Source organism: Trachypithecus francoisi, unplaced genomic scaffold, assembly GCF_009764315.1.
Source record: "Trachypithecus francoisi isolate TF-2019V2 unplaced genomic scaffold, Tfra_2.0 Contig00586, whole genome shotgun sequence".
Taxonomy (NCBI): domain Eukaryota; kingdom Metazoa; phylum Chordata; class Mammalia; order Primates; family Cercopithecidae; genus Trachypithecus; species Trachypithecus francoisi.
The window spans coordinates 8,215,232-8,243,095 of record NW_022680749.1 but is presented as its reverse complement, the minus strand read 5'-3'; positions in this window follow the sequence as shown (position 1 = coordinate 8,243,095).

Below are 27,864 nucleotides of genomic sequence, written 5' to 3'. Positions count from 1 at the left end.
TTATCAAGTTGCAAATCAAAGAAGGGAGGCATGTTGGGAACAGGTCCCCGAAAATCTGGCCATAAACTGGCCCCAAAACTGGCCACAAGCAAAATATCGGCAGCACTGTGACATGTTCATCATGGCCGTAATGCCCACACTGGAAGCTTGTGAGTTTACCAGAAAGAGGGCAAGAATTGGTTCTCTCCTTCTGGTGAATTCTTACCTGGTTGTGGCAGAGCCCCCAGAACAGTTACCCCCTTCCTGCAACCCCATTCTCTGTGAAGGTGGACCACTGACACAAACATCACCAATTTGGTCCCCTCTTCAGCAAACACATACTTGAAGTGTAGCAAGGGAAAGGACCGACGTCATCGTGTGTTATTCAAAAGTCCATGTTTAGGATTGCAGGATGGTCTGGCTGCGACATCTGTTACCCCATTGATTTGGCTGATCTGGCTGGGTTGATTCGGCAGATCCAACTGGCTAGGTGAGTGACCCCTTCCTCCCTCACCATGCCATGATGTCCCTCACGAAGCTGTGGACTCAGTGGAAGAAATCAGTCATCCCTAATAGAGGAGGACTGGTTTTTGGTCAAAGGAATACGAGTAGCTCCTCCAAACAAGCTCTCAAAAATCCATGTTTAACTTGATTTTTCTACCATAAACCTCATCTTTTTTTAAAATTAAACAATTCGACAACACTTAGCCCTCACACTTTTTTTTTTTTTTTTTTTTTTGAGATAGAGTCTCACTCCGTTGTGAAGTGACTGAAGTGCAGTGGTACAATCTTGACTCACTGCAACCTCTGCCTCCTGGGTTCAAGTGATTCTCCTGCCTCAGCCTCCTGAGTAGCTGGGATTACAGGCATGCACCACCACTCCCAGTTAATTTTTGTATTTTTAGTAGAGAAGAGGTTTTGTCATGTGGTCAGGCTGGTCTCAAATTCCTGACCTCAGGTGATCCACCCACCTCAGCTTCCTAAAGTGCTGAGATTACAGGTGTGAGCCACCGCACCCAGGCAGCCCTCTTGCTTTTTAAACAACCATGTGAAAAGTCACAACAGAATGTTAATGTATAGGTTGAAGAAACCTGCTTCCACCAAGAGAAGACAATTCTGCACTAGTAACAGCACAGTCCTGTCTGGGTTTGCCTGGAGTGAAAGACATTTATGAATTAATGGCCAAAAGCAACAGAGGTATTACAGATAAGAATGAGAAAAACATAAATAGTTAACTAGCTTGAGTCAATCATTTAATAATGTACACATATGTGTGAACATTACTTGGCACATCATAAGTGCATACAAGTTTTCTTTATCAATTAAGGAAAAAATAAGAAATAACAGATGAAATCTTGTATGCTCTGTTATATCAGAATAGAAGAATGATTACAGTTCAAATGATCAGTTCAAAGTATAGTTTTCGAAACAATCCTTCACAATTCATAAAAACACTTAGGAATCCTTTCCCAACAAATTATTTTTATATACATACAATTCACAATCTTGCCTAAGTAGAATTATGTAACTATTCATCCACAAAATTGCCTAGAAGTCTTATGAGTGGATGTATCCAAATAAGTCATTGAATCCTGAAATTTGCAAACCTGACTATGCACCAAAGTCATCTGTGGAATTTTTTTAAACTTCAGTTTCTACCTCCATCTACCCTTTATTTTTTAACAAATTCCATATGTGATTAGGATGTACATCCAGGCTTGAGAATTACTGGTGCAGTCCGTCTCTTACCAGATTGTTAATCTTGAGAAATTGAAACTCCAGAAGTGCAGATGCTCTGCAGTAAGAGACATCTTCTTACTTACCATTTAAGCATTTCATTTTAAGAACACAGAGGCTCTCCCTGATAGTTACAAGTTGCTGAGACCATTTTGTGGGTATGAAGTACATTACTAGAGTAGTTATATGTAGGCTGTGGGGCTTTATTTTGTATGATAGTAAAACTATGAATCAGAAGCACCAAATCTTCCAACTACTCCTTAAATAAAAAATATTGGGTAAATTTCACTTTTTTAAAATGGTATTAATTTTTTCAGATGAGTTGGGGACCATCTGATAAAATTTAGTATCTATAGTGAGAGTCAAAAATGTAATTATTTTCCCACAGAACATGTTGAATTTAACTTTCTGAGAGTAGTGAGTTATTAAAACTCTGGCCCTTGGCAGGGAGAGAGAACGTGGAGATTCTTCTCCACTAAGGAGAGGAGAAACATAGCAGGAAATGCACAGGCAGGAGAACAATTCACGTACATCTCAGACAGAACTTGTCAATCCCCCGACCCTTCTTTGTTTCCTTCTTTCCACATTAAAGTCATTGCCCAATCACACCACTCTTTCCCACTGCAATGCCTTTGAACAGATTGTTTCCCTGTTCCTTGACGAACTGCTTGACTTTTAAGACCCAGGTAGAATGTTTTGTCTTCTGTGTGGGGGTTTATTCTGTTCTCCTGGTCTTTCTTTTTCCCCTCAAAGTCTCTACTGAGCTCATAAAACATTTGCTGTGTAACCATTTGGTTCCAACTCAGCCTTCCCATTGACTATCAATTACGTGAGAATATGTCTGCATTTCCAATTCCTAGCACAGTGCCTGGCACCCAGAAAATGCTGAATAAATTACTCATTGAATAAATAAGAATTTTTAAAATTAAATTTCCATTTCACTAGACCTAATTTGCTCTAATTGCCTTAAAAAGTGGCAACCAGAGAGGGAGAGCTAAGTGTCCCCTTGGTGTCCATGATACCACAATAAATCTGCTGACCTTTTGAAATAAGAGACCTAAGTCTCCGTCTGGCATCTGCATTCAGCAACTTGCCGACAGACTTTTGTGACTGAGTTGCTGTGGTGTGGATCCAAGAACAGACAGAGAGGAAGCCTGGAATGAAAACTCCAGGAGTGTGTTACCAGGTGGGCCAAATGACAAGTTTCAAAATCCAAGCATGTCAGCTGTAGTCTGAGAGTAAACATTGGTCCTGCCTCAAGAACAAGAAGAAGGCTGGGGTCAAAGTTCGGGGACATAGCCATTGATCTCAGGAGAGAAACTATATAGGGCACAGAACACTGGAAAAAATGGTCTAGTATTCTTAGAGCCAAGAGACTAAAATGGCCAGAATTCTTTTGTTAGAAGTGCTAAAATCCCATAACAAATGTAATACAAAAGAAGACGTGGAGGAATACAAGTTTTTTCCTTTAGGAACCGAAAGTCCCCAGTGAATGTCTTTATAATTTACCATACTGTCTCTTTTCCCCACTAGACTGAGTCCTTCAATAAACCCACTTCAGCTAATTCCTCATTCCATCTCCAAGATAGAGAATGGATGCATAAGTAACCCACCACATTGTTTGACACTTAGTTTATAATAACCTTAGTTCTGCTATCACACTGACCTCTAAGAATGAAGAAGCCTCTAGCTTATATCCTCTAAGTCCTAGAGCTAAAGACTAGATTTTAACCCAATGTGTTTTATCAACTTCAGGTTATTTCTAGGAGTTCCTTGATTCCGTCATTTTAAGATATTTTTCTCCTAAATCTGTGTGCTGACTAGAATGTCATAGATTGTAGAAATGAACAGATATGGAGAGAATAGGGGAAAAAATCACAGAAAGACTCTACTTTTTTCTGAATGATGATATATTCAAGCAATATTTTATCTAGTGTCTGAGAAACTAAAAGCTTATTCAATTATACTACAGTTTTGAAAGGAAATCGGCTGCTGTTCAGACTGCTCATTTCTCCAGACAAGCTTCGATATGCTGGCTGCTGTTTGCTACAGCAGCTCTGATACAGTGCAAGATTTCTAAGTGGCAGAATGATATCAGCATTTTGCAGAAGTTAGCTGCACTTTTATTGAAAAAAAAAAAAAAAGCTATCTGGTGAGATTGAGCAGCAACTGTATATGCAGGAAATGCCCTAGCGGTCAAAGAACCAGAAAGTCTCCACTTTATCAAATTGACTTACACAGTAGAGAATGAAAATTCCTTCTTTTCTCCCAAAATTAAATATCATTAAATGGGCACTATAAAATATCATTACTTTCCTTTCTTGCTTTTTATTGCTACTAGTCAAGACATAAGGTTATTCTTGACAGTCAATGAACATCTCCTGTAGCATTTCTTCAAAAGGAGAATATCAAATTCTTAGTTATCTCCTCATTCATTCTATGTGTTTAATCCATTGATTAGTATTTTATGGCAGATATTGGATATGGAAAGATGAATAGGTCACAGTACTGAACTTCAGGGAGTTGAAAGTCTACTAAGAGAAAATAGACCAAATAAAGAGCCAGCATATACTATCATGAGTGCAACAATAAAGATTTTACAATGTAATGTGGTATCACAGAGGAAGAAATCTCTACCTTTGCCTGGGTGGGGGGATGGGATTGGGGAGGGCTAGTTTTGTTGAGAAATTATCATGGGAAATTCACCTGCAGTGCATTGGGAATTTTGGAGGCACTCACTCTCTGGGGCCTCCTAAGGTCAATGTATTTCTATTCAAATAGTAAATTAGTAGAATAGTTGGTTGTGTAATACAAACTATTCATGATTCTGGTGAAATGAAGATCTTCAATTTATTCATTTAGCATGAACTATACCAACAGTATGGACAAACTAGGCCCAAGAAATAAATTACTAATTTAATTCACACAAAAGCAAGGTGCCTTAACCCGGTCACTATAGAAATTGTTTCTCCAGACTTCAATCACCTTAATTCCAGGTTTGCTCCCCTTTGAGGACCTAGTCAAAATGGCAAAGAAGATTTAGCAACAATGGTGTAAGCCCTGATGCAGTTAAGTTGGTGAGCATTAAGGCACAACGACAGTAGGAAACTTGGACATGAAAATCAGGGCATCAGGCATACAAATGGATGAGAATAATACTCTTTGGAAAATGATAAAATTGGTACACCTGAAGGATGGATTATATGACTTGTTTTCCATTATAGCCGGAAGTATATGACTGTTTAATCTTTGATCCAGATCATTACGACTGGACTGCATGCATAATGGAAGCAGGGAGAGTCCACTGGCCTCATTTACAGAAATTAAGGATATTTTGGAGTTCTTCAGGATGCTAGTACAGGGATGAAGACGGGAGAGTTATTTTTTTACTGGAGCTTCCTAGATTTTCTTTTCTGACTCTGATTTGCTTCTCAGTTCCAATCTACTGAAAAGAATTTTCAGAGTCACTACCCAGTGTCCATACCAAAATGATTCATATATATGAAGTAGATCATAAAACAACATTTCAGAAGAAGTTATTCCAAGTCCTGGATTTTCCCCATTATCTAAGTAGTTACCACAAAAGATACTCAAGAACATTTTTAATTTTAAAAAACTTGAATTAAAAAATTAACACAACTATATAGCACTGTGAGGAAGTATATGTTTTAAAGACGTAAGATGTTATAAAATCAGAAAGCGTTAAGATGTTGAAAACTACAAAATCTTTATATTCTGAAGAAATCTAATTCCTACCAAAACAAAGATTCTGATTATGCCCAGGAAGACTGGGAGACTCTGAGTCATCCCAACGTGGTAATATGTGGACAAATGGACAGTTTTATTATATAAGCACATGTTCACTGTAGAAAAAGTAGAGAATATCAAGAAGAAAGCAATAAAAAGAGAGTACCTAATCCCAAAACCAATTAGATAACCATTAGTAACCTTTAAAAGTGTACTGTCTAGATGTTTTCATATGCTTTAATTGTAAAAATAAAGGAGAAGGAATTCTACTCTATACAATTTTATAACCTGTTTTCATTAACTTGACAGCGACTTCAAGTCTAATGACATAGCATTGTAGACAATTATTTATGATTTATTTAACCCTATTGTTGGATTTCTGGATTTCTTTCCACTTTATCTCAATAATAAACACTTCCACAATGAACATGCTTGTAGGTTAATCTTTGTACTCATCCTAACTTTTATTATGATAGATTTTTAGAATGGAATTGAGGAGCCAAGGATAGGAACATTTTTTAAATTTGTCAAAATAGTTCCAAATTTCCATACAGAAATTTTGTATCTGCAAAGTGTGAGACTGCTCATATCTATAGTGTGGTTATTCATACTGATGGAAACATTTTTCTCTTAATTTATGTTACTCATATTGCCACACATTCCAATAACCACTGAAGGATTCTTGGATGGTCCAAGAATATGGTTGAGAACAAAGTTCATTTCCCTAGAAACCTTTCTTTTTCCTGACTAGTTACATATGGCTATCACACAATCCATTTCAGGTTTCCCCCAATCAGTTTTCAATGATTTAACACAGTTTAGAATATTTCAATTATGGACCGGGTGTGGTGGCTCACACCTGTAATCCCAGCACTTTGGGAGGCCGAAGCAGGTGGATCACTTGAGGCCAGGAGCTTGAAACCAGTCTGGCCAACATGGTGAAACCCCATCTCTACCAAAAATACAAAAATTAGGTGGGCGTGGTGGTCCATGCCTGCAATCCTAGCTACTCGGGAGGCTGAGATAGGAGAATCACTTGAACCCAGAAGGTGAAGGCTGCAGTGAGCAGAGATCATGCCACTGCACTCCAGCCTGCGTGACAGAGCAAGATTCTGTCTCAAAAAAAATCACTTTGGATTGTCCTCGCAATTGGCTACAATTTATGCTAAATCTTTGAATATTTCTTGATCAGAAAAATTTATACTGAGAACCAAATCTGCATGATTTAGCATTTAAATATCAACATTCACACACTGCACCATTCAAATTACATAAGAATTTGGTTTAGGGAAGAGATGCTTCAAAACACTTTTGTTTATCTTTAAAGCTAGTACTTGAGCATGTTTAAACGGTCATTTCATTAAAATCAATTAAATTGTTAATTTCCCTAGCCACAGAAGAAAATGTTAAGAGGAAAAGTCGATTTTCCATCAGTGCAGAAAATGATTGCAGTGCCATTTTTAACAACCAATTACAGCAGTTGTCCTCTGTAATACCTGGGCTGCAGTCTCCAACTGGATTCCTTCTGCTTCTTTTTCTTCCTTTCTTTTGATTTTTTTTTTTTTTTTTGAGAGTAAAAAAGAAGAAATTATAACAGGCAATTCTGTCTAAGAAAAGGAAAGGATTTAAAAAGAGAGGGCTTCATTTCAAATCTTCCACAGGACACCATGGAAAGCTCCCAAGCACTTGAAAAGAAAATCTCACTCCACAGACAAAAATAAGGATAAAAATTTTCTTTGGATATGGCTAAGACAGGGGATGGGGGGGTGAGAAAATCACGGTGCATTTTTAAAGCATGGGTTTTGCAAGCTGCTTGCCCTCAAAGACGTAACTTTTAAGAATTGAGGCAAATTCAGCAGGTGGAGATCTTCTCACCTACTTTCTATTCTTTCACGATCTTTTAATTATGGTAACACCTGGTGTCTGACCTCGATGTACCCAAGTTCTACCATTCTGGCTATTTGATGAGACACTTGTTCATCAAAGCACATTCCATGCCAAAAGCTAGGGATGCAGCTAACCTGATCCTGGAGTGAACTGAAAGAAGGAGACTGCACAGCCCTGGGTATTACAGACAATTTAACTTAGACTTGGATCTCTGAGTTCCCAGTTTTTGAATCATTCTGTAAACAACTTTACAAATCACAAATGTATTTTGAGTGTTTTCTCTTTACTCAAAGGCATTCTCCACTCTCAAAATTTCACAGGTCCCAATTTCAACTTAAAGTCATACTTTAAATTATAGCCTATCAAATTATTAATTTATAAATCTTCCAGAGGATAAAAGTACCTAAGACCTATCAGAGAGATAACACAATTCACGATCTTTATAAAAACACCTTTTAAAATTTAGTATAAGGATAAAATAAAATAAGCCCTTTTCATTTTCAAACTGTCCATTGAAGTAAGTTATAAAAATAAATAACAAATGCAAACCATTTTTTTCTTCAATGAATCAGCCATTTTTCATCTGCAAAACTGCCTTTACTTCTTTGGTAGCAAAACCAAGGTGATATATAAAAAAAAAAAAAAAGAAAACAAACAAAAAACTTATTGTTTTGTTTCTCACAACTACAAACAAAAACTACTTTTGATCTGTTTGCCAATTTGTCTGCAATTTGGTAAAGATATTCAATACCACTTAAAAGAGAAAGTGGTTTGTCACAGAGATAACAGTAATAGTCATCATACCTTAGGTATATTCACATTGTATAAAGCTTTTTATTAGCAATTTAAGCTAATAACAGTTCTGTAAAGCACTATTTTATGAGTGAACAAACTCAAAGATGTTCAATTATTGTCTAGAATGTGGCAGGGTCAGATATGAACTCAGATATGGCTCTAAAATATGTTATGGCTGATGTGTCACAAAAATGATGCCGCCAAGCTGTCTGCCATTTCCTGATTTCTGCATGGTTGCTTTCACATTCTTCCAAAAATGAAGATGCAGTTTAGAAACTGCCCAATCCTTCCTTTTTAACCGTTTGTCTATTTGTGCATCATTTATTCATAAATACTTAATATATGATTCCTGCATTCGGCACTGAGAATCAAGATAACTAATTATATCATCATGACATCTAAGATCTCAGGTGAGAAAAATGTAAAGATTTTTTAAGTTATTAAAAGAGTCTGATAAATGTATGTGATGTCAAAAGGTACACTGTGCTTTAGGAGCCCAGAAGAAAGGATAAACAAAGAGACAGAAAAATCTTCCCTGGGGAAACCCCAACTGTGCTGGGTTTTGGAAGATCAATAAGAGTTCACCAGTATTTTCATATTTCATTTCTTGCCTTTTAATAATTCACTAGGCAAATAGACAAGTAAAATATATCTTTCACAAGTTATTTCTTCTTTATATAAAATTATAAATAGATTTAATTGAGTTTCCTTTGGTTATTCAAAGGAATGGAATAAAGACAACTTGTTCCAGCGAAAACTCTTTAGCATTTATCAGTATCAGTGGATAGTCAGGGAAAGAAGAGGGCATTTCCTTCCTTTAGAGAATGCTGGGGTCCCTGAGTCTGAGTCAGAGTTTTGGGGGCTTATTGTTTTTTGTTTGTGGCTTCTTTTTTTTTTTTTTTTTTTTTTGAGAGGGAGTCTTGCTCTGCCACCCAGGCTGGAGTGCAGTGGCCGGATCTCAGCTCACTGCAAGCTCCGCCTCCCGGGTTTACGCCATTCTCCTGTCTCAGCCTCCGGAGTAGCTGGGACTACAGGCGCCCGCCACCTCGCCCGGCTAGTTTTTTTTTTTTGTATTTTTAGTAGAGACGGGGTTTCACCGTGTTAGCCAGGATGGTCTCGATCTCCTGACCTCGTGATCCGCCCGTCTCGGCCTCCCAAAGTGCTGGGATTACAGGCTTGAGCCACCGCGCCCGGCCTGTTTGTGGCTTCTTATAAGCACAGTTTGCTTTCCTCAATATTAGAGTTAGGACTAAGGAATGCATGATATCAAGAAGAGATAAGAAATGTATGGTTTACTTAACATAGTTGTATTTTGCTCTTTATGTTTCTTTTGCTCTACTCCCCATTTGTATAATGTTTCTTGTTATATAAAGAAAAAGTCTTTTTATGGATCTGCTAAACGTGAACTGCAAAAGATAAAGAGATGGTGTCTTTTTCAAGTCTTCCATGCTTTGTGGTGTGCTTTGCGTTGTAGGTACATCATCATTATAGGTTGATTCAACAGGAGAGCCCAATCCAAGCACCCTCCTGTCAGATTTCATTTTCATTCTGACAAACTTACTCACTCTGCCACCTATTGGCAGGAGAAACACTCTCTGGGTGAGCTAATTCTAAGCACTCCAACCTCAACTTGGATGAAAATTTGTCACCAAAAACACCGTATAGCACCGTACATTATCTTTTCTACTACATGCATTATAAGTTAGGAGAAGAAAATGCTGATGACTAGCTAATTCTGACAAAGCTTATTTGGTAAAGAAGGTTAAAATCATGGCAAAGGTGAGTTTTGAGTTTAAGGAATTAACATAGATTCCTTTGTGCATCATACTGATAGTACTGTATTGAGCATCCTGACCTTGATTTATCCTTCAGAACATGATTCAGCCTCTGAGTCTTAATTTTCTTCTAGTTCAAAAAGGAACAAGAATATCTTCATTGCCCAACTCACAATGAGTTTAGGAGACAAATAAGATAATAGATATGTGACCACAGAATGATTCATCTGGATGGATTTTCCCCTTTAATCTTCCTCACCTTTCTCCATCTGCCCTCTCGACAAAAAGTCCTTTTGAACAGCTATTCTATTCATTTCTCTCATTTTTTAGAGGAGACAACAGAGTTCCAGAAATGTAGTGATGATCCATGAGATGTGAATGAACTTGAAGAGACAAATCACAGATTTGTCCCTAATGCCTAGAACTAAGAAGTAGCTTAAAAGAAACACAGCAGAACTGCAGCCCCTCACATTTTTTTTTTTTACCTTTGTCGTGGCTCTCAACACATTCTGAGCAATGATATGTGTGGTGTGTGCGTAACTGTGTCTCATATTCTACACAATGCATAATACAGAGTAGGCTCTTTATAAATGTTAAATGGGTGAGGTGGTGAATAAAACAACCTTACAGTGCAATACATCTACCATACAGATGGGTGGATTGAGGCCCCAGAAGCCTCAGTGATTCATCTAGCATAAGAAGTAAATCAGAACTTGGGCTACAAGACACTTTGATATTCTGATTATAGGCCTCTTTCACTTATCTCCATTGCTCTCCTGTTCCACTGGGAACTCCAGATTGCCAAAGTCCTAAAGCAGATTGGCCTCTTCTGGTACCTCTTCTGGTATCTAGAGACTGTGATTCCTTTTCCTCCATAACTCAAGTGAGTGATGGGTGTCTCTGTTGGAATGAGAAGGGGCTGCAAGAGGGGGAAGTTGTAGGTATCACCCTGTATAATAGAAAATGGGAAGACATTAAGCACAGATACTGGCCAAACCTGCAAACAGCTGAAGACAGTGGGCTTGGTGTATTTGGGACCAAACACAGCAAACATGATGACATGTGCAGGGCAGTGACCATGACGATCTTTGGTCTGGATAAATTCCAGCTCTGGAAAGGCAACACACTTGAATAGGAATTATTTGAAACAGTGCAGGTGTTTTACTGCAGCATATTCTACCACAGGAAAGACAGTTTCAGGAGTATCTCTTTTTAAGCATGGTCATATCACTTGTGTAAAATAAATGACTTTACCATATGTATAGTGCTGGCGAGTGCTCAGAGGCCCTTGGCTAGCTTTATTTCTGAAAGTAGTCTGTCCTAATGTACATGCAAAAAACCCCCAAACCTAATGCATTATTGGAAGTGGAGCAAATCCACCATTAACAATGATTATAAGGATCACTTTGGTCATTGCTTATACATCTCATTGAACACAAATTATAATACTAACTATAGCAATAAATAGCATTGTGCTAAGTAGTCCATGCTTCATTTAATCATCGCAAAAACCCTATGTAATTAATTTGTATTGCAAATGAAGAACTGAGGTTCAGAGAGGTCAAGGGACTTGCCTGGAGTTGTACAGGTGGTAAGTGGGAGAGACAAGCACAGAATTCAAGCACAGCCACTAAGTCCTCACTCACCCTTACCAACAGTCTATTAAATACAGCCTTAAGTTTCTGTTACATGTCCACTTGATTTATTCCTTCCAGTAGACTGCAAGCTCTTAGAAACCAAGAATCAAGTTTTACTCTGTTCCCTAAAATTATCTGTCACAATACTCTGCAGGAATATATCCTAAAATAGCAGGAGGGCTGAAACCTGAGGTTTAGCAAATTGATAGAGAGGTAGACAGACAGGCAGACAGACAGATGGAAACATACAACTATTTGAAGAAGGGACAATCAGAGGAGGGTGAGAATCAGTGGACTATCGGGGGAAGAAAAACGGAGCATCTCAAATTTAATACTTGAGCTCTGATTTTGTTTCAGCCAACTCTAGTAATAAGGTATGTCCTTGCAGAGAAATGGCTAATCTCTCTCCTGATTTACACATAAAGGGATTTATTGTTCTTCTCACCTCTGTAAAGCAGTATAAGATCAACAGGATTAATGGCATTATATTGCGCTCTCCACAGAGTTTAATGCCATTTCAGGCTGTTAAAAATTTATAGAAACAAATAAGAGAGTCCAATATCAGTTGAAGCTCTAATCCCCTAGAAGTGAAGCATAGTTTTCAGGCTGCCATTTCTTTTGGAAATATAAACCCGGGTGATTACAGTTTGCAGATGACACTAACCTTCCTCTTGAGCCATAACTGTGGAAACGCTGGCCACACAAATGTGAAAGAGTGTCTAAAGACACTGGAATGCACAGATCAGTTCCATTTCTTCATTAAATCTTTAAGCGTATAGGGCAAGGAGTACAAGGGTGACAGTAAGATGAGCCGTCCTCCCCAAAGGTGAAAGACACTTGGAGATAAAGAAGGTAAATCTGCCCTATAAATATTAAGGGACAAAATCATCCCACAAGAGTGGATAGGCCAAGTCCCTTGAGGAGACACAGTGGTTTCTAGGCCACCAATACTTATTCATGCACCTATTCATCTACACATTCATAAATGTAAAAGACAAAATGTCTATCATAAAAGAGATTCATTAGCAATGGGAGCCTAGAAAACCATGTTTTTCTCAGATAAATAGTCACAATATTCCACCTAGGGAGCAGAAGCTCAATCCCAAAGACCACAACCTGTCTGGTCCCCATGGCAATTCAACACAATCATGGAAAGAGATACATCAGGACCTCTCCACCGTGTGATTCTTCTGATTCTCTTTCCTTATCATAAATCTTAGAAACTAAGACTCAAAGAATCCATTCAAAAATGCACATTATTTTATATACAACTAAAGAAGAAAAAACAAGCTGCAATTACACTACACTATCTCTTTCTTATAAGAGAGACTTTTAAAATATTACAGTAAAGTGCTTATTTAGGCTTTGTTTTCTGTAACTCCCTTTCACCTGTCCCTGCAAAATCTACTCCCCACCTTTTTCCATATGGCTTTCTGCCCCAGAAGCCTGCCTTCGAAGAGCTACCTCTGTAGTCAAAGTGTGGCCCTCAGAGCCTTGGCCCTCCACTAGACTTTTCCAGGAGATATACAAGGTCAAAACTATCTTTATAATAATATGAATACATTATTCGTCTTTTCTGCTGCGAGGGCATTTGTATTGATGGTATAAAAGCAAAGGTGAATAATGCCTGTCTACTGTCGCCTTAGTAGGCATCAAGGCAGGGGCACTAAACTATGCTAGCAGTCATGTTTTTCACTCACCAAGCACTCTCAATTATTTAAAAAATCAATTTTCATTTAAGGATGTCTGTGATAAAGCAGCAAGCACAATATTAATTTTATTCCACTTAAACCTTGGAGTTCCTCTTTTTAATATTCCATCTTACAAAATGGAGATATGAGCCAGGCACAGTAGCATGCACCTGTAGTCCCAGCTCCTCAGAAGGCTGAGACAGGAGGATCACTTGATCTCAGGAGTTTGAGAGGCTGTAAGTGCACTACTACGGGTTGTCAATAGTCACAGCACTTCAACCTGGGCAATACAGCAAGACCCCATCTCTAAAAAGAAGTAATGGTTTATCAAAATGTGAGCATGCATGAAGCACTTCTGCTGCATACCAAAGCATGAGTGTTGCCTCCCAGAAAAGCACATACAGGATTGTTTGGGCTGTAAGTTAAACTACCTGCTTTTCTCATGAAACATCATTTGGAAAGAAGACTAGCAGACAAGCAATGGTATTCAAAATTAGGTATTTGACAGATACTGTCTCAAAAATAATGCAAGGGAGCCTGTCACTTCAAGAAAAACAAGTGATTGTATTAGTATTTGTTGCCAATGATAAAATTTGAGCTTTCAAGTAAACATCAGATTATCAGATTTTTTTTTAACTTTTTTTTTGTCTTTTTTTTTTATACTTTAAGTTCTAGGGTACATGTGCACAACGTGCAGGTTTGTGACATATGTATACTTGTGCCATGTTGGTGTGCTGCACCCATCAACTCATCAGCACCCACCAACTCATCATTTACATCAGGTATAACTCCCAATGCCATCCCTCCCCCCATTTTTTAAACTTTTATCTGCTACAATGACGTTACAACTTCCCAGAGCTTAAAGATTCTTCAGATGAGATCAGTAGTGATAGAAACAGATGTGGTTATTTTTAATATTGTCATACATGTCAATATGCGGTAAATGTGCATAATTCACTAAACCTATATTTGTTAAATAACCAAAGCTTGAAGCTAGAAAATCATGCACAAGTAAAAGGTACATTCAACATACAAGATAGACCAATGGATTTTAATGTAACCAAGTACAAAAAAATGCAGTGATATAATTTCAGATTCCATACTGCCCCAACCTTTAAGAAACAACTTGTTAAGTTGTGGTGTATTATTTAAAAAGAACATTCATACTTACATTAAAAGGTACTCCAAATACCCCTTACTTCTCCAACCACATGCCTGTATGAGGACAGATGTTCTTCATACACTTCCACTAAAAATATATCACAATACTTGGAATGCACGAGACAATGTGAGAATCCAGTTGTCTTTAATTAAGCTGAACATTAAGGTGACTCTCAAAACTATAAAACAATGCTACTCTACTCACTCTTTTTTTAAATATATAGCTATTTTGTTGAGATATGTCATTTTTGTTAATATGCTATGGGTTTTCTATTATTTTTCATTGAATTAATTATTTTCATTTCTTGGGTTTCATTTCCAGTGTAGTAAATATCAGTAGATATTAGTCAAGCAAACAAAAGTCATTTGGGATTATCAATAATTTTTAAGAATGTAAAAGAATCCTATGACCAAAAAGTTTGAGAGCTAATGGATTATGTACTCTAACTTCTGACTTCCAACTGAGTTTGACCAATGGAGAGCCTCAGTAAGAGATTAGAGACTGAGAGAGAGAAAAGGAGATGGGGCTATTTATTCTCTCAGCTCCCTGCCCGAGGGGTCACACGCACCAGTTCTAGCCCTCCTCCTCTTACGCTTACCACCCTAGGCCTTGTCTCACAACTCTCTCCTTCTGGCTGCTAGTAGCATCTTCCCTCTTCCACCTAGCAGTGGTAAAGGCTTTGCTGTTACCAGTCCCAGGTCACAGCACTTCCTCTATGTTTCTCTCCTACATGCATAGTTTCCCCTTGGCTCCTAAATGATAGAGACTGATTTAAGCATTTTTATCTTGTATACATACAAACTGAAAAATATTAGTGAAATTCAAAATATTTCTAAAGTTTCTTCACAATACAAACCCGATTCTTCTTAACCACTTTTTGCCTGAGAGTCACTAATGCTCTTTTCCATCTCCTGAGCCATCATGATCATAGTAAGTTCACATTTCCTTATAAAAGGAGTTTTATTGAGACAAAATTCACATGTCATACAATACACCCTTTTAAAGTGTACAGCCCAGTGGCTTTTAGTTTGTTTATAGAGTTGTGCAACCAATACCATAATCAATTTTAAACATTTCATCATCCAAAAAAGAAGCTCCTTAATCATTAGTAGTCATTCCAAATTTCTCTCTTTCCCCCACCCTCACCTACCCTATCCCCCAACCCTCACCCTCTGGTTCCAAGAAATCACTTATCTACTCTCTGTCTACATATATTTGCCTATTCTGGACTTTTCTTTTCCTCACATTTCTTAAAAGAGTGATCCACATTTGTCTCTGAGATTTTCTCCCAAGGCGCTGACCCATTTTCCACGTTTTGATGCTGAGGTTATTGATTTTATGCATACGCAGATTTTAACGAGCTACATTCCAATTGCTGCTCGATCAACAGCAACAGTAAGAAACCATTGTCTAATATATATCATAATTCTGAAGACGTTAAAATGTGAGAATATATATGTCTTACAGTTAGTGAAATACAGTAGTTTAATTCCATGCTCAGCAAGCAACCTTCTAATTACTGGGCTTTCCATAAAGCTTCATCTAGTCTCAAATCCTTCTATTAATACAACATCAGTTCATTAATCATGGGTGCTTCAGAAATCAGGAACAACAATGCAAATTATAAGAAATTGTGAAATTTCTGGCTCCAGAAAAAGGTGGGAATCACTCACGCATAGCTCAGTCACCAACTTGTACTTGGCACATTTTCACAGATTAGTTAGGGGTTTTCTCACTCCCAGAGAACAGAGGATTCTCTTCCCTCAGCTTGGAGGATGCCTGGCCCCTTCTGCTAAGACCCAGTGTGAATCCCCTGACCCAGGTACAGCCCAAGGTTTCCAAGTAGGTTTTTCAACCCTCAGCCATCCACACATAAGAATTGCCTGGTCTCTCTCTACCTCACCAACTCTAGTGGGAGAGATTCCACAAGCAGATTTTGTCTTTGAATTTTTGTCAGTTTTTGCTTAATCTCTACCTCTGACTCTCTCTCTTTTTCTCAAAAAACAAGTATGTCATTCTGGACCGCTAGTACAGTGGCTGTTCTTAATTAAATTTACTCTGTTTACCTCAGGCCCTCTCTTCATAATTAGTTTGCAATTGCTGCTTTCCAACATCAGTCACTGTCTCTCCATATCCTTCCGAATCTAAGATGTGTTTCCCAATTTTTGTCAGTGCATTCCTGGTGCATCATAAAGCTGTCACTCTCAAAGCCATCTTTGGCATTTTGGCATCAACATGCATAAATTCATTTTTCACATAGTGAAAAAAGGAAAGCAGTTACAGTGCACGTATAACTCAACACAAAGCAACATTGTTTTTAATCTTTATTCAGTGCTTAATAGGCACTAGATATTATGCTGAGAACCATACATGATTTTCTCATACAATCCTTTAAAAGAACTTAACTAATGATAAACACCGAGCCATAGGTTGGTAATTCATTCAAAGTTGCACAACTGACAGATCCAGCAGCCAGGACCGAGCCTCTATTTCTGGTTGCCCTAGGCTTTCCTACCTTATTTACTGAACATTTACTACCATCTATTTTGAGCAATTCACCGTTCTAGGCTGGGAGAGAGGTAGAAAATCAGGAAGGATGTGGTTTCTCCTCTCAATATCCTTATGTTCCAGCAGGGGAAATCAGACCCTATATAATAACACTAGCATCTGGTAGAATGCAATCTGCAGTCAATAAACGCCAAGCAAAACACTGATAGAGCACAGAGGAGAACTCCAGCTGAGGAGAAAGTAGGGCTTCCAAGAGGAACTGGCATTTGAACTGCACTTGAGTGATGGTTAGAATATAATGAGAAAATTGCAAAAGGAACAGAAAGTAGGCTGAATGTCTAGGGGCCTAGGGGAGGGAAGAAAGGGAAGCCAAGAAAGAGTTATTTATTACCACCTGCCACTATTTGTGATTCTGCTTCTTAGATCTATGGCCAACCCAAAATTAGAATCAGAAAGGGCAACCCGCTCCTCACAGCACCCACTAGGCCAGTCTGTTAGCTGCGTTGTTCCCCACCTATATGCAGCTACGCCCTGGTGCCAGTGCCAGAGGCTGTCCATGAATTCTTAAAAGGTTTCTCCCATCTCTGGGCTGGTGATGCCCTTGCTCAAGCTTCCACTCAGACTGTCATTTCATTTCATTATTCACACTTGTCTGGACTGAAAGAGGCAGACTGCATGGAATAATGGAATATCACCACAGACTGTCAAAACAGCCAGGGCCCTGCAGGATCACTGGGGCCAGGGACTAGGAGAAGAAATAAATAAATAAAAATGAAAAAGGAGGTAAAATCCCACCTGACAGCCTATAGACAAATTTAACCCACCCTGCTCGCTCTGCTGGAATGCCGTGGGCGGGGCAGCTGTTCTTCACCCCACACAATGTACATAAAATGACATGGACACACATGGAGTGGCTTTATCCACTGCACCACTGGCCCACGGTTACATGGACTGGTTTTAAGGAGCAGAGTTTAATAAGCAAGAAAGAAGGAAGAAGCCCCCGATACAGAGACAGAGAGAGAGAGGCTTCCAGCCAAGAGAGGGAACCCCATGTGTGGTGGAAAAGTGATTGCTTATATTGAAGCCTGGAGGAGGCAGTGTTTGATTTACCCAGGGCCCAGGGGAGGGGATTGGTTTGACCAGGCATGTCATTTACATAGACCCAGAAAAACCTGGTTCTGCCACCTTCACTCTTTAATATGCAAATGTGGGCTACAATGAGGTTTTGATCACATGGTGTTATTTTCAGATGGCCATGACACTCAGCACACCTGGTGACAAGGAGAAAAAGGCGGGAATCGCCATATTGGCCATGTCAGATGAACCTAGCTTTTAATCGCCAGCATTTGCCTATCAAAGCTTGCCAGACTGGCTCTTCAAGCCACCTTTCTGTTAGAAGCAAAATGTTTCAAGGATTGTTTCCATTAAAAGAAAAATTTTCACTGAGAACCATTACCCTATCCAGCTGCCTAAAATTATTTCTTAATAACGCCTGTATTATTCCCCTTTTAAAGAGAAGTAAATCTAACTGCTGTTACGGGGTGTTGAACGATGATTTTTTTCTGGCTACTTCCTGCTGAAAAGGGGCATTGTGTGGGGGAACAGCAGTTAGGCCTTCTCCTGAGGTTGATCTAAGGGTTCTTGGAAGAATGGCATGTCCACATGTGACTCTGCTGGCAGCACTGTTTGGAGTTTGATTGTTTCTTGGCAAAAAGAGATACATTTTACAATAAAGTTTAAATTACAGGGTTAGAATGTGAGCATATAGAGACACCTGTCAGTTACCCCAATGGACCACAATACTGGTTTTCCTCCACTAGATGTTGCTGTACATTACCAGAAACATTAATAGAAAAGTAACATTTTCCTTGAGAAAATACGCATCTCTCCCTTGACTTGCCATTAGAAAATAACTTAGGCTTAGGGCATTTTTATAACTTGTAATATGACTGGGAGAAACACGTTATTGGGTGGCTAACGTAACTTTAGCATTAATCTTGGCAATTCCTTTTCTTTAATTATTAAATGCTTTCATGACTTTCACAGACCCTTTTGCAACATACTTAAACTTTCTGATTTGTCCTAAACATCCATTCTTTAAACAACCAGTATTTTCTTTTAGGACAAGTATTTACCATACAAAATTTTTTCTTATATAAAATATTTTTCTTCATAACCTTCTTTTTATAACTTAGAGTGCCTTATGTTACCAACCTTCAGTAAAAAGTCCTACTAAACTTAATGATAGTAAAACTTCCATGCTTGCTTTTTATCCATAACTATTACTCCTATTATAAGCAAAACAACCTTGACTAAATCTTCCCTGCAATTATTACTTCTGTTATAAGGACAGTAATTAGGCAAAATGTTACAGCAATTAGGATTTTACAACCAGAATTCTACATTACGGCTGCCACACTGTATAGTTCTATTGCAAATAGTAGCATGACTATAGCAATTCCCACAAGAGTGGCATAGCAAATAATTTCCGTTTAAAACTTTACTTGCCATGATATAACATTTCCCTTTGAAGATTTGCAAAGTTAGAAATTTAATCCCATGTATAATTAAAATCTTCCTGCAAATATGAGTTAAAAAGAAGTTTTAATATTTGGCAGCGAATTTGAGAGGAAATGATAGAAATAATAAAAAGTATCCGGTGAGGTAGGAGTGGGACTAAGATGAGTAGCCCTCACTCAGTTACTTACCTTTTATGATTTCCAGCTTCAGATCTTCTATTTCTTTACGCTGATATTCGGTACATTCCTCTGGGCTGTCAGGGGTTGTTCCCTCCGCTCTTCATGCTTTGACTTGAGTGTGATGTATCCAGGAGCTGAATCCTGTAACTTTTACTGCTGAGGGGGTTGAAAGTAGAACAGTGTAGGGCCCTTCTCAGCTTGGCCTAGGGAAGGAGAGAGAGAGGAGGGATTTTATCTGCCAGTTGTGTTCATTCCTGTTGGAAGTGAGCAAGAGAGGTTACATGATTAACCAATTTAGAGGTTTTCTGCCTGAAAACAATCTTTGAGCACATTGATAAGTTTTATCTTTTCCCAAGTGAAAAGCTTGGTGAAGAATTTTAAGACTTTCCGTTGGCTGGAGGCTGACAAATAGAGTTTGCCATCCTGACTGCAGTCATCCTGAGGGATGGAAAGAATGCCCTTGAAAACTGGCCTATTCTATTTCTGCAGGAGAATCCTGAAGTTTAATTTTTCCTCTGAGGCCTTCCTGAATTAGAAGGGGCCTGACGTGTGTTAATGCCTTGAGGTTTCCTTGCCTTTGACTTAGCTGCCTGATCAGCTCATCTATTTGCTTCAGCTGCTTCACTTGTTCTCTTTTGATATTCCCTACAATATATCCCTGCAATTTCTTGTGAAAGAAAAACTGAGGATAATAACCTGCTAATTTCCTGGTGATATTTTATAGGAGATTCATTGGTGGTAAGAAAATGCTTTTTCTTCCAAATGGCAATATGAGCATGGAAAGCTAAGAAAGCAAACTTGGAGTTAGTATAAATGTCAGCAACCTTTCCTTTGCTTAAATTAAATGCTCTTGTAAGAGCTATTAGCTCAGCTAATTGAGTGTTTGTGTCTCAGGAGAGATGTTATTCAGAGTGACTACTGCTTATCCTGCCTTATGTACTTCTTGCTTTACCAGCTGTTTGTTAGCTAAGACTTCCACCTAGAGAACAGTAGCTCTGCCACATTATGTGGATGTAAACAGTTCAATTATTTTGTAGGGTTAACTTGGAGGCTTTTCTGACTAGTAGAGCTATCATGACAATGGTTTGGAAGCATGCGTAAACAATAAATCCTTTTAACTGCAACTAAGGTTAAGAAAAACATTGGATTAGAGTTTTTCCTGAGATGCCCCTTACAGTTGTGCTATGGGAAGAGGGGAGGCCTGGATTAGAGAGAAGAAAACAGAGAGACTGGCTCTAGCATTTAGAAGGAGGTCTACGTTCCTTCCTATAATTTCCAGAATCACCTGGGGCTCCTGTGCTGTAACGGCGGTTTGAGCCGCTGGAGCTGAGGTTTGAACCTCGGGATCCATCAGTCCTACTGGACCATCTGTGAAACTGGTTCTGAACCCAGTGACCTCTGCCTTCAGAAGCAGTTTCATTTCCAGTGGTTTTTGCCACAGGCTGGACAGGGTCTAGTTTGCTTTGTCTTGCTGCCTGGGCATTTCTTCTTAAAATGCCCTGGACTGCCACACCAATAGCAACTAGCAGATGTTCTTTGGGGATCCTGGACTTTGCAAGCCTGCAAAGCTGCTACCAGAGGCTTTGTTCTTCTTTTGAGGTTTCTCTTTTTCTTTGGGGCCTCATCCTGGTGCCTATTATAAAAGACTGAAATGGCCACTTTCAAGAGGTTCTCTCAAGTTCTATCTGGTCCTATAGCTTGCTTCTGTAGTTTTCTTCTAATGTCAGGTGCTGTCTGTGTAATAAACTTGTCGTTTATGATGAACTGTCCCTCAACGGAATTAGGGGATAAGAAGGTGTCCTCTATTAGTGCCTTGCTCAGCCTTTCCATAAGGCTGCAGGATTTTCATCTGGCTTTTGGTCTGTTATAGGCAGTTTAGAGTAATTGAGAGGTTTGGTCCTGGTTTCCCATAGGTCTTGTCAAATGCACCTTAAAAAATGCTTCCATTTCCATTCATCTGCAGAGCTATTGTGGTCCCAATTAGGGATGTCAAGGGGAACTGCGTCCCTTCCAATTGGGAATGTTTTTTCTGCTATTTCTTTGCTTTCCCTATTCACTTTCTTCCCTTTTTGTGTGTTATAGAAGATGTATAGCTCATCTCCAAAATTATTTGCTGCTTGCAGAGCTGCTTGGTTTTCAACTGTTGTTCGATTTTGCCTTAGGAGCAGTGTAACATCCCTCTATGTGAGGTTCAACACCTGAGTTAAATTTTGAAAAGCTTTTATATACCTATCAGGGTCTTTAGAAAATTGGCCTAAATCTCCCTTTATTTGCCTAAGGTCCTGTAATGAGATGGGAACTTGAAGGGGCCCCAAAAAAGGGGAATCCTTTGATGGTTCTCCTGAAAGTTGCTTTTCTAATTTTGGGGAACTATTTTCCCTGGGCCTGCTCGATATGATTGCTGAAAGAGCTGTGTTGATTTTACAACGCTTGCAAAGGTTTAATAAAAATGCCACGCCCTTGTGCAAAATAAAATGAGTCATTTTTGTCTTCAAAGTTCTGAAGTTAAAGAAGTTCCAGTGTCTCAGAGCGCACTCCATGGGGGTGCAAGCCGAAGATAATGTATTCCCATCTAGAAAAAAAAAGCAAGAATAAAAGCATTATCTTAGCCTCCTTCCTTTCCGTATGACCAGGGTGGAGAAGAAGACCATAGGAGTGTTCTCCAACTGTTTCACCTCCCTGGTTCCTGGATCTCAGCACCATGTTAATGTGCCACCCATAGTTGAAGGTATGGTCCTGCAAGCTATGGAACCGGATGAACTAAGTGATGGGACTAACTGTGCTTACCCACACAACCTTAGCTTATTTGCCTTGTGTGATTTCCCTTTGACTTTCTAAACCTATGTGATCTGCCTGGCTCCCCATAAAACAGATCTCTGGAGAGACTATGTCACCTTTGGGCAAGGCTGCTTTAATGGAAGTAATGTGCTAGATTGCCTGCTATTATGGCTCATGCTACAGCATTTACCTTCTGAAAATGGTTCTGGTTAACTTCTGGTCTTAAAATTCCCTTACTAATTAAGTACTGTCTTAATCGGAGACAGAATAGGTGCCTTAAAGGAATGTAGGAACCAAATGGCTATTTTCATGCCAATGGAACAGTATCAGGACTAAAATTTGACTGCAGAAGGCATCTTACTCCTAACTGCTAAAGGTAAAATTTCCTGTTCACAGAAGTTGCCTGGAGCCTAGTTTCTGGTAGAAAACACACAAAAACGAAAAGTTGTGAAGCTGCAATATACCGCAGACAACCAGCAATGTGTCTTATGAAGATTTTTATTTCCTCTGGTTGACACTGTTGTCTTAAAATACCATGCGCTCCCCAGAGAAACCCTAGAGGGAGATGATTATTAAGTTACTGCCTGCTTGATTGCTGATCTTTTCTAATATACCTGTTTCCCTGAACTGTAAGAATTCCTGCATGTTAGACACACACAGAGAGAGTAGGAGACCATGGATACAAAGAGAAGGAAAGTTTTGTGACAGGATATCAGGAAGACAGCCTTGAGATTAAAGGATAGATATGAGGTTGAGATTCGCTCTGCTCTGTACTCACCACTTAGATAAATGAATTCCCATTCCTGGCCAATATACCGAAACTATATGGCTCCGATGACTGGAGGAACACCAGGGTTTTTGGTCTCGTGCCAATGTAGATAAAATGACACCACCAAACTTGGAGTGGTTTTAAGGAGCAAAGATTTTAATAGGCAAGAAAGAAGGAAGAAGCCCCACCACACAGAGACAGAGGGAAAGGGGCTCCAAACCAAGAGAGGGAACCCCATGTGTGGTGGAAAAGTGGTTGCTTATATTGAAGTCTGGAGGAGGTGGTGTTTGATTTGCATAGGGCCCAGAAAATTGGGTTGACAAGTTATGTTATTTACATAGTCTGAGAAAAACCTGGCCCTTCCACCTTAACCCTTTAATATGTAAATGTGGGCCGCCATGATGTTTTACGCACATGGTGTTATTTGGAGGTGGCCATGACACTTGTCTGATGGCAAGGAGAAGAAGGTGGGAATCACCATATTGGCCATGTCGAATTGACCTAGTTTTTTTGTTTTGTTTTATTTTGTTTCTTTTTTTGAGACGGAGTCTCACTCTGATACCCAGGCTGGAGTGCAGTGGCGTGATCTTGGCTCACTGCAAGCTCCACCTTCTGGGTTCACAACATTCTCCTGCCTCAGCCTGCAGAGTAGTTGGGACTACAGGCACCTGCCACCATGCCCAGCTAATTTATTTTGCATTTTTTTAGTAGAGATGGGGTTTCACTTGGTTAGCCAAGATGGTCTCGATCTCCTGACCTCGTGATCTGCCCACTTCAGCCTCCCAAAGTGCTGGGATTACAGGCATGAGCCACTAATGGACCTAGTTTTTAATTGTCAGCATTTACATATGAAAGCTTGCCTGCCTGGCTCTTTAAGCCACTTTCCTGTTACCAAAAACAAAAACAAAAAAAATGTTTTGAGGGTTGTTTCCATTAAAAGAAAAATTTCCATCAAAATCCTTTACCCTATCTAGCTGCCTAAAATTGTTTCTTAATAACTCCTGTATTACTGGCATTGTGTGATGTAATGAACCAGGTTTCAACACCCTCTATGAGATGTTCTGATTTTCACCTGGTGACTGCACTACATAATTTGTTTAGGTTATTTCATGATTCCTAGCCTATGCACACAAATCACTGAGGAAACTTGATGTTTTTGCAAGGGCTTCAGAAGTAGTGTTCATACATTTATTCCATAAATAATTGTATCACTGATTGATGCATAAAAAAATGTTCAAATATGAGTAGATGCTGTTACGGTTATAAAATACATTAATATAAATTTTAATGTAGGGCTACTAGAAGTTTATTTTCTCATTCTTTGACCATAGATATTAAAAATATAATTACTCTCAAGGGGTGACAGTGTGGCAAGGGGCTCTGCATGACTTTACAATGTGAAGAAGAGATAAAAGCAGGACCAACATGAGCACATGGCTGTTTGCAGCCACCATCTGAAAAGATTAGTGCCAGTGCTGTACCAGTTGTCAAATACCAACATTCTTATGTTTAGTAAATACTAATTTTACTATCTTATCTGTTAAGAGAGATTGGGAAGCCCTTATCTGGAAGTTTAAATAAATTGTCTATTCTAGAAGCCCTTCTCTATAAAAATTTTTCTCTTGACTAAGAGTTTAAATAGAGCACAAGAGAATTCACATTTTTGATTCCTGACAATTACCTGGCTTGGGACACTTTCCTCTTGCCACTTAAATTTGAAATGGTGTGTCTTAACTGGCAGCTGAGCTGGAGGATCAGTTGACATCTTTTCGTGAAATTTGAGAAAACAAACGTGGATGTATATCTCACCTACATTCTAAAAAGGGATTCAAGCCATATGTGGGAACAAAGCTGAGTTTACATCTTTATATCTGCTTCCCCCTACCTTACCCCTACAAAATAAAAGGCAATCCATATTCCAGAAAGATCCAAGTAGCCTGGCCAAAATTGCCTTAACCTGGAATATTTCACAGCCAAGTGAATCCACATGACTTCTCCACCATTTAAAATGTCATTCATAGAATGACTAATTTTAAGGTACATTATTTCCTGTTACCTTCATGAAAAACATGTGCCAAGACCAATGAATGAGGTGTGAAATTATTGAATAAGAACTAAGTACAAATTAGTTGCTTTCTACAACGTTGTTTTGCATTTTGGTATACTCAATCTGTAGTCTTTCTCTTCTGTAATAATTAGATGACATACATATCAAGTTGCCTAGTAAGATCTCTCCTAGATAATAATGTTAAAAACAAAACACATCTCTATGTGTTATCAGATGATAAGAAACTAATTAAAATGAAGGAAAGTTAGGACATAGTCATGCTTTATCTCATTGGAAAAAGCTTGCCTATTTGATTAAGGGACACCTACTCACTGTGACTCTTACAGAGTATTATGTTTCAGATGCTATACAAACATCAGTAGCTGAGTGTTGGGCAAGAAGGAGACAAAGGTATTTTGAATTTATTTAACCAACTTTTTATGAACAAACCAAAAGCTAATGGAAGATCAATAAAAATAATGAATAATATTATGTATTATTCCTGATAGATGTCTGCACAAAAAATATATCTCAATACATCTCATTTCTGCACAAAATAAATATATGTCACATATAATAGCAATGGGCAAACTGTACCTACTCCTTATCTAAAATATTAGCTTGAGAAACTTGAACTTATAATTGATAAAAAATGAATAATAAATTGGCCTATATTTTAAATAGAATGTATTTTAAATAAAAAGGTTTAGTTAAGGGTTGTAATGTTTATCTTTTCCAAAAATGGAGTCTATTACGTGCTGGGCCTTACCAAATTGTGCCAAACCTGTAATTTGCTAAAGGCAAATAAGTCTTCAAGGAACATGGCCCATGGTTTACCATGTGTTCTGAATGACTTATGCAGATGTAGACAGTGTCTCCTGGGTGATTTATTTAATAGGAGCTTCATGATCACACATACTAGAGGAGAACAGTCAGTTGGGGTGAAGTAACTTGCTCTCTTCAGACCTCAGAACTGTGAGGCAGACATTATATCTTCTGGGATATAGTTAATCATGATATTTCTAAGCATAAGTATTATTTTCTATGCCTTGCTTCTCTTACTCTATCAAAATTATGGCACTACTACAATGAGATACCACTTCATACCATTAGGATGGCTATTATTAAAAAAAGCAGAAAATAATAAGAATTGGTGAGGATGTGGAGAAATTGGAACCCTTGATATGGGAGTGTAAAATGGTGCAAGCTCTGTGAAAAACAGTTTGGTGGTAACTCAAAAAACTCAACATAGAATTACCATACGACCAACTAATTCCCTTTCTAGGTATATATCTGAAAGAATAAACAGCACAGACTTTGACAGACACTTGCACACTAATGTCCATAGCAACATTATGGACAATAGGCAAAAGTAAATGATCCAAATAACCATCAAGAGATAAATGGATAAGCAAAATGTAACATATACATAAAATGACATATTATTCAGCCATGAAATGGAATGAAATTCTGATGCATGCTATAATGTGGATGAACCTTGAAAACATTATGCTAAGTGAAATAAGCCAGACACAAAAGCACAAGTATTGTATGATTCCACTTATATGAAGTATCTAGAATAGGCAAATCTGTAGAGACAGAAAGTAGACTATAGGGTACCAGGGGCTGAGGGGAGAGGGGAGTGGAGAGTTATTGTTTAATGGAGTCTCTGAAATGATGAAATCTTTCTTGAAATTGACATGGGTGATAGTTTCAGAATTTTATGAATGTATTTAATGCCACCGAATTGTGCCCTTAAAACAGGTAAAATGATAAATTTTATGTTATGTATATTTCACCACAATTAAAAAAATACGTAGCACTAGAACCCACCGTTCTCAGCCTGATTCCTACCCTGTCCCTCCACTCACACACAAGTCATAATTCTATCAACATTTGCTGTATCCAATCTAAGGGCCACTGAAGGCACCCTAAGAATACCTGAAACTGCCTGTCATGGGAAGTCCTGGAAAATCCCCTGTGAGGACAGGCAACCCTGTGATACTTCCCAAATGATGGTTTCAGGAGGACACCAGTAGGTTCAGCAATTGTAAACAAGTTGTTTTGAATTAATGGCTTCAATTGTGTGACTACTTGAATTCAATGGATTTAATTCAGTTATAAAGCAATTAGCATACAAGAGTATGCACTAGATACAATAATTTAAATTTTTGAAGCACTTGAAAATTATTGATTGAAAAAGTGGGAATTTGAAACCGCTGGACTCCTTCCATCTGCACACCTCTCAAACCTTCCAAACTTATTCCCCAGAAAAATTTGAACCTAAGGAAAAGTTACCTATCAATCAACAAAGCCTCCATCAAGGAGCTACTTTGAACTGAGCAAAACATCCCTTCAGTCATATCTGGAAGGATGAGTCATGAGTGTTTGGATGTAAAGGAAAATGCTCTGCTACTATCCAATCCTATAGCAGTTAGAGATCAACTCCATCCCTCAGACCAGTGGTTGCCCTATCACACCCCTGCCACAGATGAAACCACTTTATTCTCTCTAACATCACTGTATTAGTTCCTTCTCACATGGCTATAAGTAACTACTGGAGACAGGGTAATTTATGAAGAAAAGAGGTTTAATCAACTCAGTTATACAGGCTTAACAGGAAGAATGACTGAGAGGCTTCAGGAAACTTACA